Raw genomic sequence first — 12,231 nt, 5'->3', positions numbered from 1 at the left:
TTGATCTGTTCATTCCCTTCTTGCACTGATTCCCACTAATTTTCATTATGATTCAGGTGACTCTAAGGGCACAGATAAATCCCCAAGTTGTCTCAGAGAGAGTGTTAAGAACCAGATGACTGCAAAGAAATACAATCCTCGAAGGACGTGCAGTTAGGTTTATGGCTGGTGAGGCACTGACACGGGGGTTTCAAATTTTTTTAGACTTGTGGACTTCAACTCCCAGAATTCCACAGCCAGGCATGCTTAGTTCCGATTTAAAGTGACAGCATTTGTTTTCCTCCTCTGCGAAAAAGTTTTCCTTCATTCTTTTTCTTCTCTCTCCCCCTCCTTCCTCCCTCTCTCCCCCCTCTCTCAAACAGACACACGCACACACAGAAGTTGGATTGGATATATTTTCCAATGGCTTGAAAGCAGTTCCTCTGCCATACACCCCCCCCCCATTCCCCTGCTGCGTTCCAATCCGAGCCTTTGATTGCAGGTGGAGCCACGTTGCCTTTTCAAACCTGTAATCAGTGAAGCTGGGCTTATATACTTTTATCCAGCTCTGCTGGCTGGAGAATTCTGGGAGTTGAAATCCACAAGTCTTAAAGTTGACAAGTTTGGGAACCACTGCCCTAGGCATTGGATAGGTTGCTGGATAAGCCCATCTGAAGTGGTTGGAAACTGAATTACTATTGGTTGACCTTGGTTATGTCACCTTTTCCTTTGGCTTGCTTTTACCTTGTTGGCTTATGTTTTTGGTTTCACATCACTATTTTAAAGGTACTTAGCATATAAATAAAACAATTAAAGGCATATCCAAATTAATATCCTCATGCTTCTTTTAGCAATAAACTGACATTGCTTGAGGAATTAATCAGTGAGTCCCTATGCCATATGTATGTGTGTTTGTGTTCTAGCATTGGGAAGCAAGTTAGATTAATTATTTTATTTTACACCTCCCCCCCTTGTGATTTAAATTAGGTTGATTGAAATCCTTGTCTTCTAAAATGTAATTACAGGGCTGGGTTTTAATTAGGACAAAACAGAGTTAGGTTCTTGCTCAGTAGTAATGCTCTCTGATTTGGTTTATGCAAGCCATTTCTCTAGATTTATTTCAAAGGACTGTTATGAAGAAGAGATAATCCCATTTAATCTTCCATCAGTTTATGACAATCAGAAACAATGCTTTCTTCTGGCTGATGCTATACAAGGGCATGGAATTCACAAGGATCATAGAAATAGTTATTTTGCTAAAGTTGAAAAAAAGAACAGTTGTCCTAACAGTCAAAACAGTTTTTTACAGCCTACCCTCCTTTTTCTCTGCTAACTGATTAATAGAACCGTTCTGGAAATTTTTAAATGGGAAAAATACAGGAAATGACATTTCTGTTTCAAGTCAAGTAAGTTTATTACAGCCAAATACCAGAGACCAGAACCAGTTAAGAACACTCAAGGAATATCCAGTTTAAAATTCTAGAATAAAATAATAAATGTTATTTATTATTTTATTCTAGAGTTTTTAACTGAATATTCTTGAGTGTTCTTAACTAGTTCTGGTCTCTGGTCTTTCACTAATAATCTTATTTGACTTGATATTTCTGTTGCCTAAGAAAGACAACTGAGAAAAGCTATTGATTTTCCTTGTAAAAGGTGAAGCAGTAAAAGGGACAGACGCTTGAAGAAGAAAGACAATTTTGTTGTTGTCAAAGATTTTGTTGAATGGTATTTACTTTTGAATTTAAAATGATGGTAAAAATACTGACCTTCTTAAACAATACATTTCACTTCAGAAAGCAGAGCTATGTAGTCACACTAAAAACTATTACCACATCCCTCCACGGCAACAATATATAAGAATTAACTGTGATACAGTATTTAATTCTGAAGGAAGAGTTCAAGTCTCCCTTCTGCTTATTATTTTTATTTGGCAACTGCTACATACATACCAGTTTCTTTTTCTGCTGATGCTACTTATTGTACACAGCAAGACTATTGTTAGATTCAGAACCTTTCCAACGAGGACAGAAGGAAAATGTTTTGCTGGTGGGTGAAAAGCATGGATGAGCTTTTCATCCTATTTTTATTGGATTTGCTGAATTGAAAAACTAACTTGATAGATTTGGATAAAAATTATGCATTTTTGAGTGACTTCATTATTTATTGATTTGACTTGATTTTTATCCTGCCTTTATTGTTATTTAAGTAACTCAAGGCAATGGACATGTATAATATTTCTTCTTCTAATTTTCCCTACAACAACCCATGTTGGAGGACTAGAACTCAGTCTCATGCTCTCTTCCACATCTTCTTACTATATATAAGGCTCTTGTGATATGAACCAAATAAAATATGAAAAGTTTGGATGTTTACTGATACAGAGCATTCCTGGTGGGATGGCTGAAATGAAGATGGATGAGTTAATTTCTATTTTGAAAACATTAGAAATATTTAGAACTAAGTTAAGCTTTATTAAGTAGCTGAAAATCACAAACCTCTTGAATTTAATTGAAGTTGAGCTTTGGCAAGAACATTATGCTACATCCTGTAACAATGGTGTCAATAGAAGTTTTTTGCAGTTACTGTTGTTCAGAGTTGGTAGATTGTAATAGCTATAAATCTTGTAAATAGATAAATAAAGTAACAAATCAATCTTCTCAAATGAAAATTGAGCAAGATCAAGATTAGATGCTGCCATTTGGGAAATGAAGTCATAACCTTAAGTCATGGATCTTTCTTAGCCTTCTTCCCACCCCACTTCTTTCAAGGGCAAACAACTATGTTTATTGCACATTGCCTTGACACTTGCTAAACTAGCCACTTAGGCATCCTGGAGAAAGTCATCAGATTTCTAGTGTTGAAAAAAATTGCATTAATACCAGACCACCAATCAAGCAGTAAACAATACCCCAATCAAGGAATTACAAATTCAGAAAACAATTAAACAGTATATATATAGTATATACTTGACAAGGTATAACAGCCTAGTCAAGGATCTACTAAGAAGAAAACAATCCTCCCACTAACATTGATAGGGCAAGCTCTATATAAACAGAAAGCAAATCCTACTCCCTCTAGATTTGGCGATGTTACCTAGTTGTATGCTGAAATATATTTGAAAACACCAAGCTCAAAGATCACCAAGGATCCACAGTGTTGAAAAAAATGAGTTTTGCCTATTACCCCAATTAGCTGAACAGAAAGGGGGCATTATATTTCCTCTACCTTAGGCAGCAAATGTCGTAGAGGAATCCTCAGGAGGATGGCAACAAGTGTGGGTGAAGTCCTGCATAGATAATCTGAATTATCAATTCAGTTATACATGAGGATTCACCATCAACTGTTTAGAGGGAAGAGATGGTACCAGGTACCATCCTGTGCTTTGGATCCGTGTCCCTCATGGCTGGTCAGGGACTGCAGTGAGGTGACACGAGGCTGGATCCAGGCGGTAGTGACCGCCTCCCTTCGGGAGGGGAACTTCCCCGCCGCACTGAAAGCGGCGGTGGTGAGACCCCTCCTGAAGAAACCATCTTTAGATCCAGCTGTCCTTAATAGTTATCGCCCTGTCTCCAACCTTCCCTTCCTGGGGAAGGTTGTTGAGAAGGTGGTGGCCTTCCAGCTCCAACGGTCCTTGGAGGAAGCAAACTACCTAGACCCCTTCCAGTCAGGCTTCAGACCCGGCTACAGCACAGAAACCGCTTTGGTCGCATTGATGGATGATCTGTGGAGAGCCAGAGATGAAGGACATCCCTCCATCCTGGTCCTCCTTGACCTCTCAGCGGCTTTCGATACCGTCGACCACGGTATCCTTCTGCGACGACTGCGGGAGGTGGGAGTGGGAGGCACCGTGTTACGGTGGTTCTCCTCCTACCTCTCGGACAGGTCGCAGTCGGTGTTAGTGGGGGGGCAGAGATCGTCCCCTAGGCCCCTAAATTATGGGGTGCCTCAGGGGTCGGTCTTATCCCCCCTACTATTCAACATCTACATGAAACCGCTGGGAGAGATCATCCGCAGGCACGGGATTAGATACCATCAATATGCGGACGATACTCAAATGTATCTGTCCGCCCCGTGCCAACTCAATGAAGCGGTGGATGTGGTGAGCCGGGGTCTTGAGGCCGTTATGGACTGGATGAGGGTTAACAAGCTTGTGCTCAACCCGGAAAAGACCGAGTGGCTGTTGTGTTTTCCTCCCAAAGACTTGACCAGTATTCCATCACTCAGGCTGGGGGGTCAAATTCTATACCCCTCAGAGAGGGTTCGCAACTTGGGAGTCCTCCTGGATCCGCAGCTGTCATTTGACCATCACTTAACGGCTGTGACCAGGGGGGCATTCGCCCAGGTTCGCCTGGTGCGCCAGTTGCGACCCTACCTGAATCGGGAGGCTCTCACAACAGTCACTCGGGCCCTAGTGATCTCTAGGCTGGAATACTGCAATGTGCTCTACATGGGGCTGCCCTTGAAGAGCATCCGGCGACTTCAGCTAGTGCAGAATGCAGCCGCGCGAGTGATCGCGGGTGCATCTCGGTTCGCCCGCATAACACCCATCCTCCGCGAGCTGCACTGGCTACCTGTCGATCTCCGGGTGCGCTTCAAGGTGCTACTAATCACCCATAAAGCCCTACATGGCAGTGGATCTGGATACTTGAGAGACCGCCTTCTGCCAATTACATCCCTGCGACCCATAAGATCTCATAGATTAGGCCTCCTCCGTATTCCATCGGCCAGCCAATGTCGGCTGGCAATTACAAGGAGGAGGGCCTTCTCAGCGGTGGCCCCGGCCCTTTGGAACGAGCTCCCTGTGGAGATCCGTACCCTCTCCACCGTCCAAGCCTTCCGCACAGCCCTGAAGAACTGGCTCGCCCGCCAGGCCTGGGGATAAGGATAGTTACCCCTCCCGAATGATGTATGTATGTTGCCTACCATTTTAGTATATGTCTCTATTTTGTTGTCTGTATCCCCCCCTTCCCAGTTTTATGTGAGCCGCCCTGAGTCCCCTCAGGGAAAAGGGCGGCCTACAAATTCTAATAAAACCATAAAACCATAAACCATACTCCTTCTGTTCCATCTTTCAAACAGAAGAGACTATTGTGTAAAGAAATCTGGGATTGTTGTATTGGTGAAAATAAGTTCAAATGTTCCTCCTCATGCTAGCTGAGAATTTGGGGAATCATAAATCCAACCATCTTCACATCATTACATAAGGAAAGCCTCAACTAGTTCCTATTTCAAGGACAACAAAGATTAAAATGCAGTACAAATGTTCTCATTTTAGAATTATCATTTTTCGCTCATTCACTTATATCCTATATCACTGGTTCTCAACCTGTAGATCCGGGGGTCCATGATATCATCACAGGGGATCCATGAAGGCTTGAAGAAATGTTACAACTTAAATCTGGAGTTAAGTCTCAGGTATCCATATTTAAAGGGAGTACAGTAGAAACTCTGGTCATGAACCCTTCTGACCACAACCAAATATGTTTCCAACCAGAAAAATTCACAATTTTTTCCCTGTGGCTGATTTTCCCTTCCACGCAATTTTTTTGCAAGCACCAAATTTTCAAAATTAAGTTCAGGTCATGACCAAATCGATGTGCAACCAAAGTTATGGTCGTGACCAGAGGTTCTACTGTACATGGTGAAGAAAAAGTTGAGAACCATGGTCCTATATTTACTCTAGGAGTTTAAGGATGCACACAGAATAATTAGAATTCCCACCCCACTTCTCGGGGAAGGATATTGCAAAATCTCCATTCCCACCCCATTCCAGGGGAAGAATACTGCAAAATCTCCATTCCTACACCATTCCTGGGGGGAGGATATTGCAAAATCTCCATTCCCACCCCAAGCCAGGGGAAGAATACTGCAAAATCTCCATTCCTACCCCATTCCTGGGGGAAGGATATTGCAAAATCTCCATTCCTACCACACTCCAGGGGAAGAATACTGCAAAATCTCCATTCCCATCCCATTCTGGGACCAGTCAGATGTGCTACTTGCCAATTCTCTGAACTACTCAAAATTTCTGCTACCGGTTCTCCATAACCTGCTGTATTTCAACCCTGGGACTTTCTCATCCAATGTTGTAATGCAGTGGCACATTGAGTTAAATAAGCAGATCCACATGAACTGGAAAAGAGTATCACATCTTTCCCTCTTTTTGCAGCTTATTTACAAATAGGAATGTTTGGGGAATTCCTCTGTATCATATTCTGACAAAAAAAGGAGATAAATTTAGTACTTCCCAGACTCAAACATCAGAAAGCTTTTTCCAATTTTGCAGTAACACACACATAAACTCACAATTTATGGATAAAATAGTTTTCAAATTATAAAATGGAATGCAATATTTCTTATTCTGTCAGAATGTGGAACCTGGACAAAATGGATTTATGAATGAAAACATACAAAACAAAGTCCGGAAATGGATTGTTCTCTCTGTTTGGATTCCCATGAAAAAATAATATGGATGAAGATACAGGAAATTTCCACTGATCTTTCCAGGACCAATGAATGGAAATCACCGCATAAGCAAATGCTGTTTATGCCATTTCTGGCCAAGTCTTTCCTGAATGGATGCTAACTTCTACAAAATGAATTCTGCCCTGCTATAGCCTGAAGTATGGTGGTAGATACTTCAGTGGATCATAGCATGTTGATATAAAATAAATTTATGCTGGATTTCTTTTCTGTTCCTAGACAAAGATAGATCTTCCAAAAGTAATATTTAGAAGAAAAATGTCCTGATAGGTTTAGTAGATTTAATTTAGCTGAATCTCAGTTCTTCCTCCAGTTTTGCTTGACTTTCTCATCCAGATCTTACTTCAAATCCTGTGCCAGCTCTTCTAAAATGAATAATCTAGAACACTTCTCATATAACAGGACAGGAAGAAATGCCTAGGTATTAAATGAATAGTTCCATATGGAATTTTTAAACTGGCATTTGATATTACATCATCAGTTTGGCCTACATATTTCACTGGTTTCTACAATCAGAGTTGTCAGGCTTAAAGCAGAACCATTCAGATACAACAGTCTTTGATTTACAGCCATTTTTTTAGCAAACATTTGAACTTATAATGAACAAAGTATACAAAGTTACTTACAACTAGCACTGATTGCCATTGCAGCATCCTCATAGTCACATGATCATGCTTTGGGTGGTTGCCAACTGTTATGCATTTATGATGGTTGCAACATCCTGTGCTCATGTGATCTGTGTCCTACCCAGCTTACTTTTGGCAGCAAAGTCCAGGAAACTGGCAATGAAAGTTGCAAGTCAACTTTATGATGTCTCGCTTATTGATTGCACTGCTTAAGGATGAATTTTCCAGTCCCTATTGTAGTTGTAAGTCAAGGATTACTTGTATAACATTCCTATTTTCTACTACTCTTCCTAGGATCAGGCTTGTATAATTTTCAAGCAAGAATTAAACAGGGTGACTAGATCCAAGTGGGAAGAGGCCTTCCCAGAGGTGGGTTGCTGCCGGTTCGGCCCGGATTGGGCGAACTGGAAGTAGTGGTGGTGGGAGGCTCCACCCACCCACCCAGAGGCTTCTGCACATGCACAGAAGCATCACAAGCATGCGAGAGCCAATAATAAAAAATTAGCAACCCACCTCTGGGCCTTCTGTACAATTAATATAAATAGACACAGAGTTCTCGCTCAAGGCACAAGTGACCAGGCTCAAATGTTCTTGCTTTGGACACATTATGTGAATACTTAGCTTTCTGGAGAAAGTTTTAAAGTTGGGAAAGGTAGGAGAAAAGACAAGAGGGTGACTAGCATCAAGGAAGGCGGACTCAGTTACTATGCTTATTGGTGCATTTTAGGAAGATCTGAGAGATCAGGTTAGGGACAGATTCTCTTGGAGGAAATATATTATATACGGTTGCTAGGCTTGATATAAATTTGATAATGAATAATCAACAGAATCATGGGGAAAGAGATGGAGCAGGTACAGAAAACCCTTTGTCTTGACCAACTCTTTTAAGCACAGTACTCTGGTCTCTTTTGAATGTGGATTTCACATTAAACAAATTAAACAAGACAAATTGCTTGTGTGTCCAATCACACTTGGACTTAGAATAAAGCTATTCTATTCTATTCTATTCTTTTCTATTCAAGAGGTGCGATAATTGGAACAAAACTGAAGGCATTGATTCTGACATAATTATTTGTAACAAAATTTATTCCCTAAATTTTGGTGTTATAAGGAATAAAGAGACAGCAATATCCAGAATATAGGAAAGGAGAAAGGACAGCGGATATTAAAAAGAGCTAATCACCTCCAGGAAGCTAGACTAAATTAAAAACTTAAAGGAAAATCTAAAAAGCAGAAATATCAACAGCAGGTAGTCCTCAACTTACAACAGTTTGTTAAGTGATCGTTCAAAGTTACAACAGCACTGAAAAGAGTGACTTATGACTGTTTCACATTTATGACCATTGCAGCATCCCCATGGTCACATGATCAAAATTCAGACACTTGGCAACTGGTTCATATTTATAGCGGTTGCAGTGTCCCAGGTTCACATGATCAACTTTTGTGATCTTCTGACAAGAAAAGTCGATGGGGAGGTCAGATTCATTTAACAACCATGTTACTAACTTAACAACTGCAGTGATTCACTTAACATATGTGGCAAGAAAAGTCATAAAATGGGGCAAAATTCACTTAACAAATGTCTCACTTAGCAACAGAAATGTTGAGCTCAATTGTGGTTGTAAATTGAAGACTATAATGGAAGAACAAGGTTTCAAAGTATCTGACATAAAAAAGGTATCAATTTATATCCATCGGCTTTAAACTTTTGAAAAAGTAGAAGCATAGAAATTGCATTTGGTAATGTAAAGTTCATATTTATCTTTGAGAGAGCTACACTAGTTCAATTTCTCAGAACAAATACGCCAAGATTGAATTAATAATAAAAAGTTCAATTCAAATAATGAAAAACTTGCCTCAGGCTTTTTATCCCTACTTCCAACTTCTTCGTACATAGCATTTGTAACTTTCATTTTAGTTTATGTGTATTCATGCATATTACATACAAACTATATTTTGCCTTTCCCTTCTGAGATTATTTAATGGAGCTTACAATAAAAAAATTAATGAAATATCTATTTTTTAAAAAATATCATAAACAGCTACCATATTTTTTGGAGTATAAGACACACCAAGATTTTGAAGAGGCAAATTAAAAAAAAGTTTTTGCACTCTGCAGACCTCCCCAAACCAGCCTGTTTTTTGTGAAAACGGGCCCGTTTTTTGTTTAAAAGAGGCATGCATAGCCTTTAGGAGACTTCTACAGTGCTCCTGGGGGCTGGGGGGGGCAAAAATGAGGAAAAAACAGCCCATTTTTTGCTCATTTTTGCCCTCCCCAGTCCTCAGGAGCACTCTGGAAGCCTCCTAAATGCTATGCACAACCATTTTGGTGAAAGGGTGGGGTTTCGGGAAGCCAAAAATCTGTATTCAGTGTATAGGATGCACCTAGATTTTCACCCTCTTTTTTCAGGGAAAAAGGTGTTTCTTATACTCAGAAAAATACAGTAATTTAGTCACTGTGTTGAATGAAATAAGACTGGTTTGGCATGATCTACTTTTATTGATACTCCTGTCCCTCATACTTGCTAAGCATTCTTACTAATTCTACAAGGAGACAATAATAATACTTTATTTACGGTCACAGACCAAAACACGAGTACTACAAAAGAGACATAAGAGAATTGATCATAGCATCATAGCAGTCACCAAAAGCTTAACTGAGGGAAGTTACAGCGTTCTCCTCTAATGGTTACAGCTCTTAAGAAAAATTTGGAAACCTGAGAGGTGATGTATGAGGAGCCATCTCCAAGGCAATATACAAACAAATTACAGCCATTAGGTCTAGAAGGGACGATTTCAAGAAGAGACAGTAACTTAGATCTGTCTGCGTTATACATGGGGCAAAATAGAAGGACGTGCTCCACGGTTTCAACCTTGGCTCTGTCACAAGAGCATAGCCTCTAGTTAATCAGGAGACTCTTAAAATGACCATCCATAAGTGCTGAGGCAAGACATTAAAGCGAGCTAAAGAAAAAGCTCTTCTATACTTGGGAATGGTTAAAGTATAAAAATAGGAAGCCATCCTCAATCCATAATTATTAAGTTGGTTGAGAGTCGGGGGGGGGGTAAGTTTTGCTGGCTCTGGCTCGTAGATATTGTAAATCAATATCCACAACCCGTTGGACTACCCTAAATTGGGTGTCCTTAAGGTCGTAGTTTCCCAAGGCATCCTCTGTAAAACCTAGCAGATGTAGTTTCTTCAGCAATTCTTTCTCCCAGCAAGAAATATGGGAGTCCACGAACGCCAGGGAGAGGTAGCTGCCAGGAACTGCCAGAAAAAGCACCCGAAACCACCATTTAAAGGTGTTAATCCAGGCCATACATTCCACCGATCGAATGCCTAATTCCAGGTACATCGGGGCAAAACCAACACAAGGGGGAAGACCCAGAAGTTTTCTAAGAAAAGCAGCTTAGGTTCTTTCAATGCAATCCTTGAAGCCCCGTATCCATATGGGAATACCGTGAAGGGTTTGGGCCAACATTTTGGCTTTGTAAATACATAGGGCAGAAGGAATGAACTGGCTACCCTGGGTATAAAAGAATCTTAAAATCTGCTGGTGACTACAGGAGGCCGAGTTCAGCATCTGGGTTCGGTGTCCAGGCATCGGTGTTCTGAAATTGAATACCTAAATACTTAAAATGGAAAACCTGCTTAACAGCATTGCCACGATATCCCAGTTATACAATTTCCAGGCTCTAGTAAAAACACTAATACTTTCGATTTATCATAATTAATAGCCAAATGGTTTTCAACACAGTAAGACCCAAATGCAGAAAGTAATCTTTTCAGTCCTGGCCTTGACAATGAAAGGAGAACCACATCATCAGCATAGAGAAGAAACGGGATCTTGTAGTTGTCAGCTTCGGGGCGTGGGACTCAATATGTCCAATGTAACCAGCCAGGTCAGATAAAAATATATTAAACAGAAGAGGAGCCAGAACACATCCCTGCCATTACTCCATTCTTAATCAGGATAGGATTAGAGAGTTCTCCCTGCAGACCACCTGATCTGGCTGGAGGTCTGATTATACAAGGACCTAATTAAGAACAACAAATGTCTGTCAATAGAACTTTTAAGCAGTTTTGACCCCAACAGACCCCTAGGGACTAAGTCAAATGCTGACTTTAGGTCAATGAAAGCACTGACTACAAAGAGAAGTAAAAGAGAATTGCATGGTATTTATTTATTTATTTATTATTTATTTATTTATTTATTTATTTATTTATTGGAATTTGTCAAACAAAAACAATAACAAGAATAAGAGAGTAAAAATACAATGACAGGGACGATAGGCATGTTAGTGCACTTAACCCTCTCTACTGATCACCTAATTATGAAGTAATTATGGGAAGTCAATTTGTGACTGAAAGTGTGAAAATTTGTAGCTGAGACAACTGAATTGGATAGGGCATTCCAGACTTTGATAACTGTGTTACAGAAATCATATTTTTTACAGTCAAGTTTTCTCCCAGCCTGACTGGATCTCCATGATGGAAGATATTATTTCAAGCAGGAGAGTCCAATCTCTGGTGTCTTCTGGAAGGCCTAGAAAGACTCTTGAGATTTGACAGATTATCATTGATACTTTTCTTCAATCAGCAATATGGTGACTGCCCCCTCTCTTCCTGGCCTCTGCTGCAAAACAGGTTCAGAATTTGACTGATTTGACAGTTGAAAGTACTGTATTTTTCAGAGTATAAGACTCACCAAGATTTTGAAGAGGCAAATTAAAAAAAAAAGTTTCTGCATTCTGCAGACCTCCAGAAAACGGCCCCCTTTTTTTTGCCAAAAAGGGGCATGAATAACCTTGAGGAGACTTGTACAGTGCTCCTGGGGGTGGGAGTGGAGGCAAAAATTAGCAAAAAACGAGCCCATTTTTCACTCATTTCTACCCTCCCCAGCCCCCAGAAGCACTCTGGAAACCTCCTAAAGGCTATGCACAGCCATTTTGGTGAAAGAGTGGGGTTTCAGGAGGCCAAAAATGTTATATTCAGTTTATAAGACGCACCCAGATTTTCACCCTCTTTTTTGAGGGAAAAAGGTGCATCTTATACTCTGAAAAATACGATAGTTCTTCCTTGATTTCCAGATGGATGTGAATATAGCTTGCTATGTTGCTCAAATTGGATTGCTCTGAA

The 12,231-nt window shown here is 40.3% G+C and overlaps 1 protein-coding gene across 3 annotated transcripts in view; it reads right to left on the bottom strand.

Annotated features, from left to right (window-relative positions):
* LOC106539490 (calcitonin gene-related peptide type 1 receptor-like) overlaps positions 1-12,231 on the bottom strand; it is an 87,241-nt gene that overhangs the window by 53,811 nt on the left and 21,199 nt on the right. Inside the window, exon 1 of one of the 3 annotated variants that reach the window (XM_087708062.1) lies at positions 7,092-7,125. The exons of the other annotated variants lie outside the window; for them this stretch is intronic. The gene's annotated coding sequence lies outside the window, so the exon portion shown is untranslated. Of the gene's footprint in view, positions 1-7,091; positions 7,126-12,231 lie in introns of those variants that run through there. 3 annotated transcript variants of the gene reach the window in all.

The sequence above is a fragment of the Thamnophis sirtalis genome, unplaced genomic scaffold (assembly GCF_051295495.1).
Source record: "Thamnophis sirtalis isolate CommonGarterSnake01/CBP01778 unplaced genomic scaffold, rThaSir2_p1.2 scaffold_1, whole genome shotgun sequence".
In the NCBI taxonomy this organism is placed as follows: Eukaryota; Metazoa; Chordata; class Lepidosauria; order Squamata; family Natricidae; genus Thamnophis; species Thamnophis sirtalis.
Note: the sequence above shows the minus strand (reverse complement) of the source record. Positions and strands in the feature narration are given on the sequence as shown.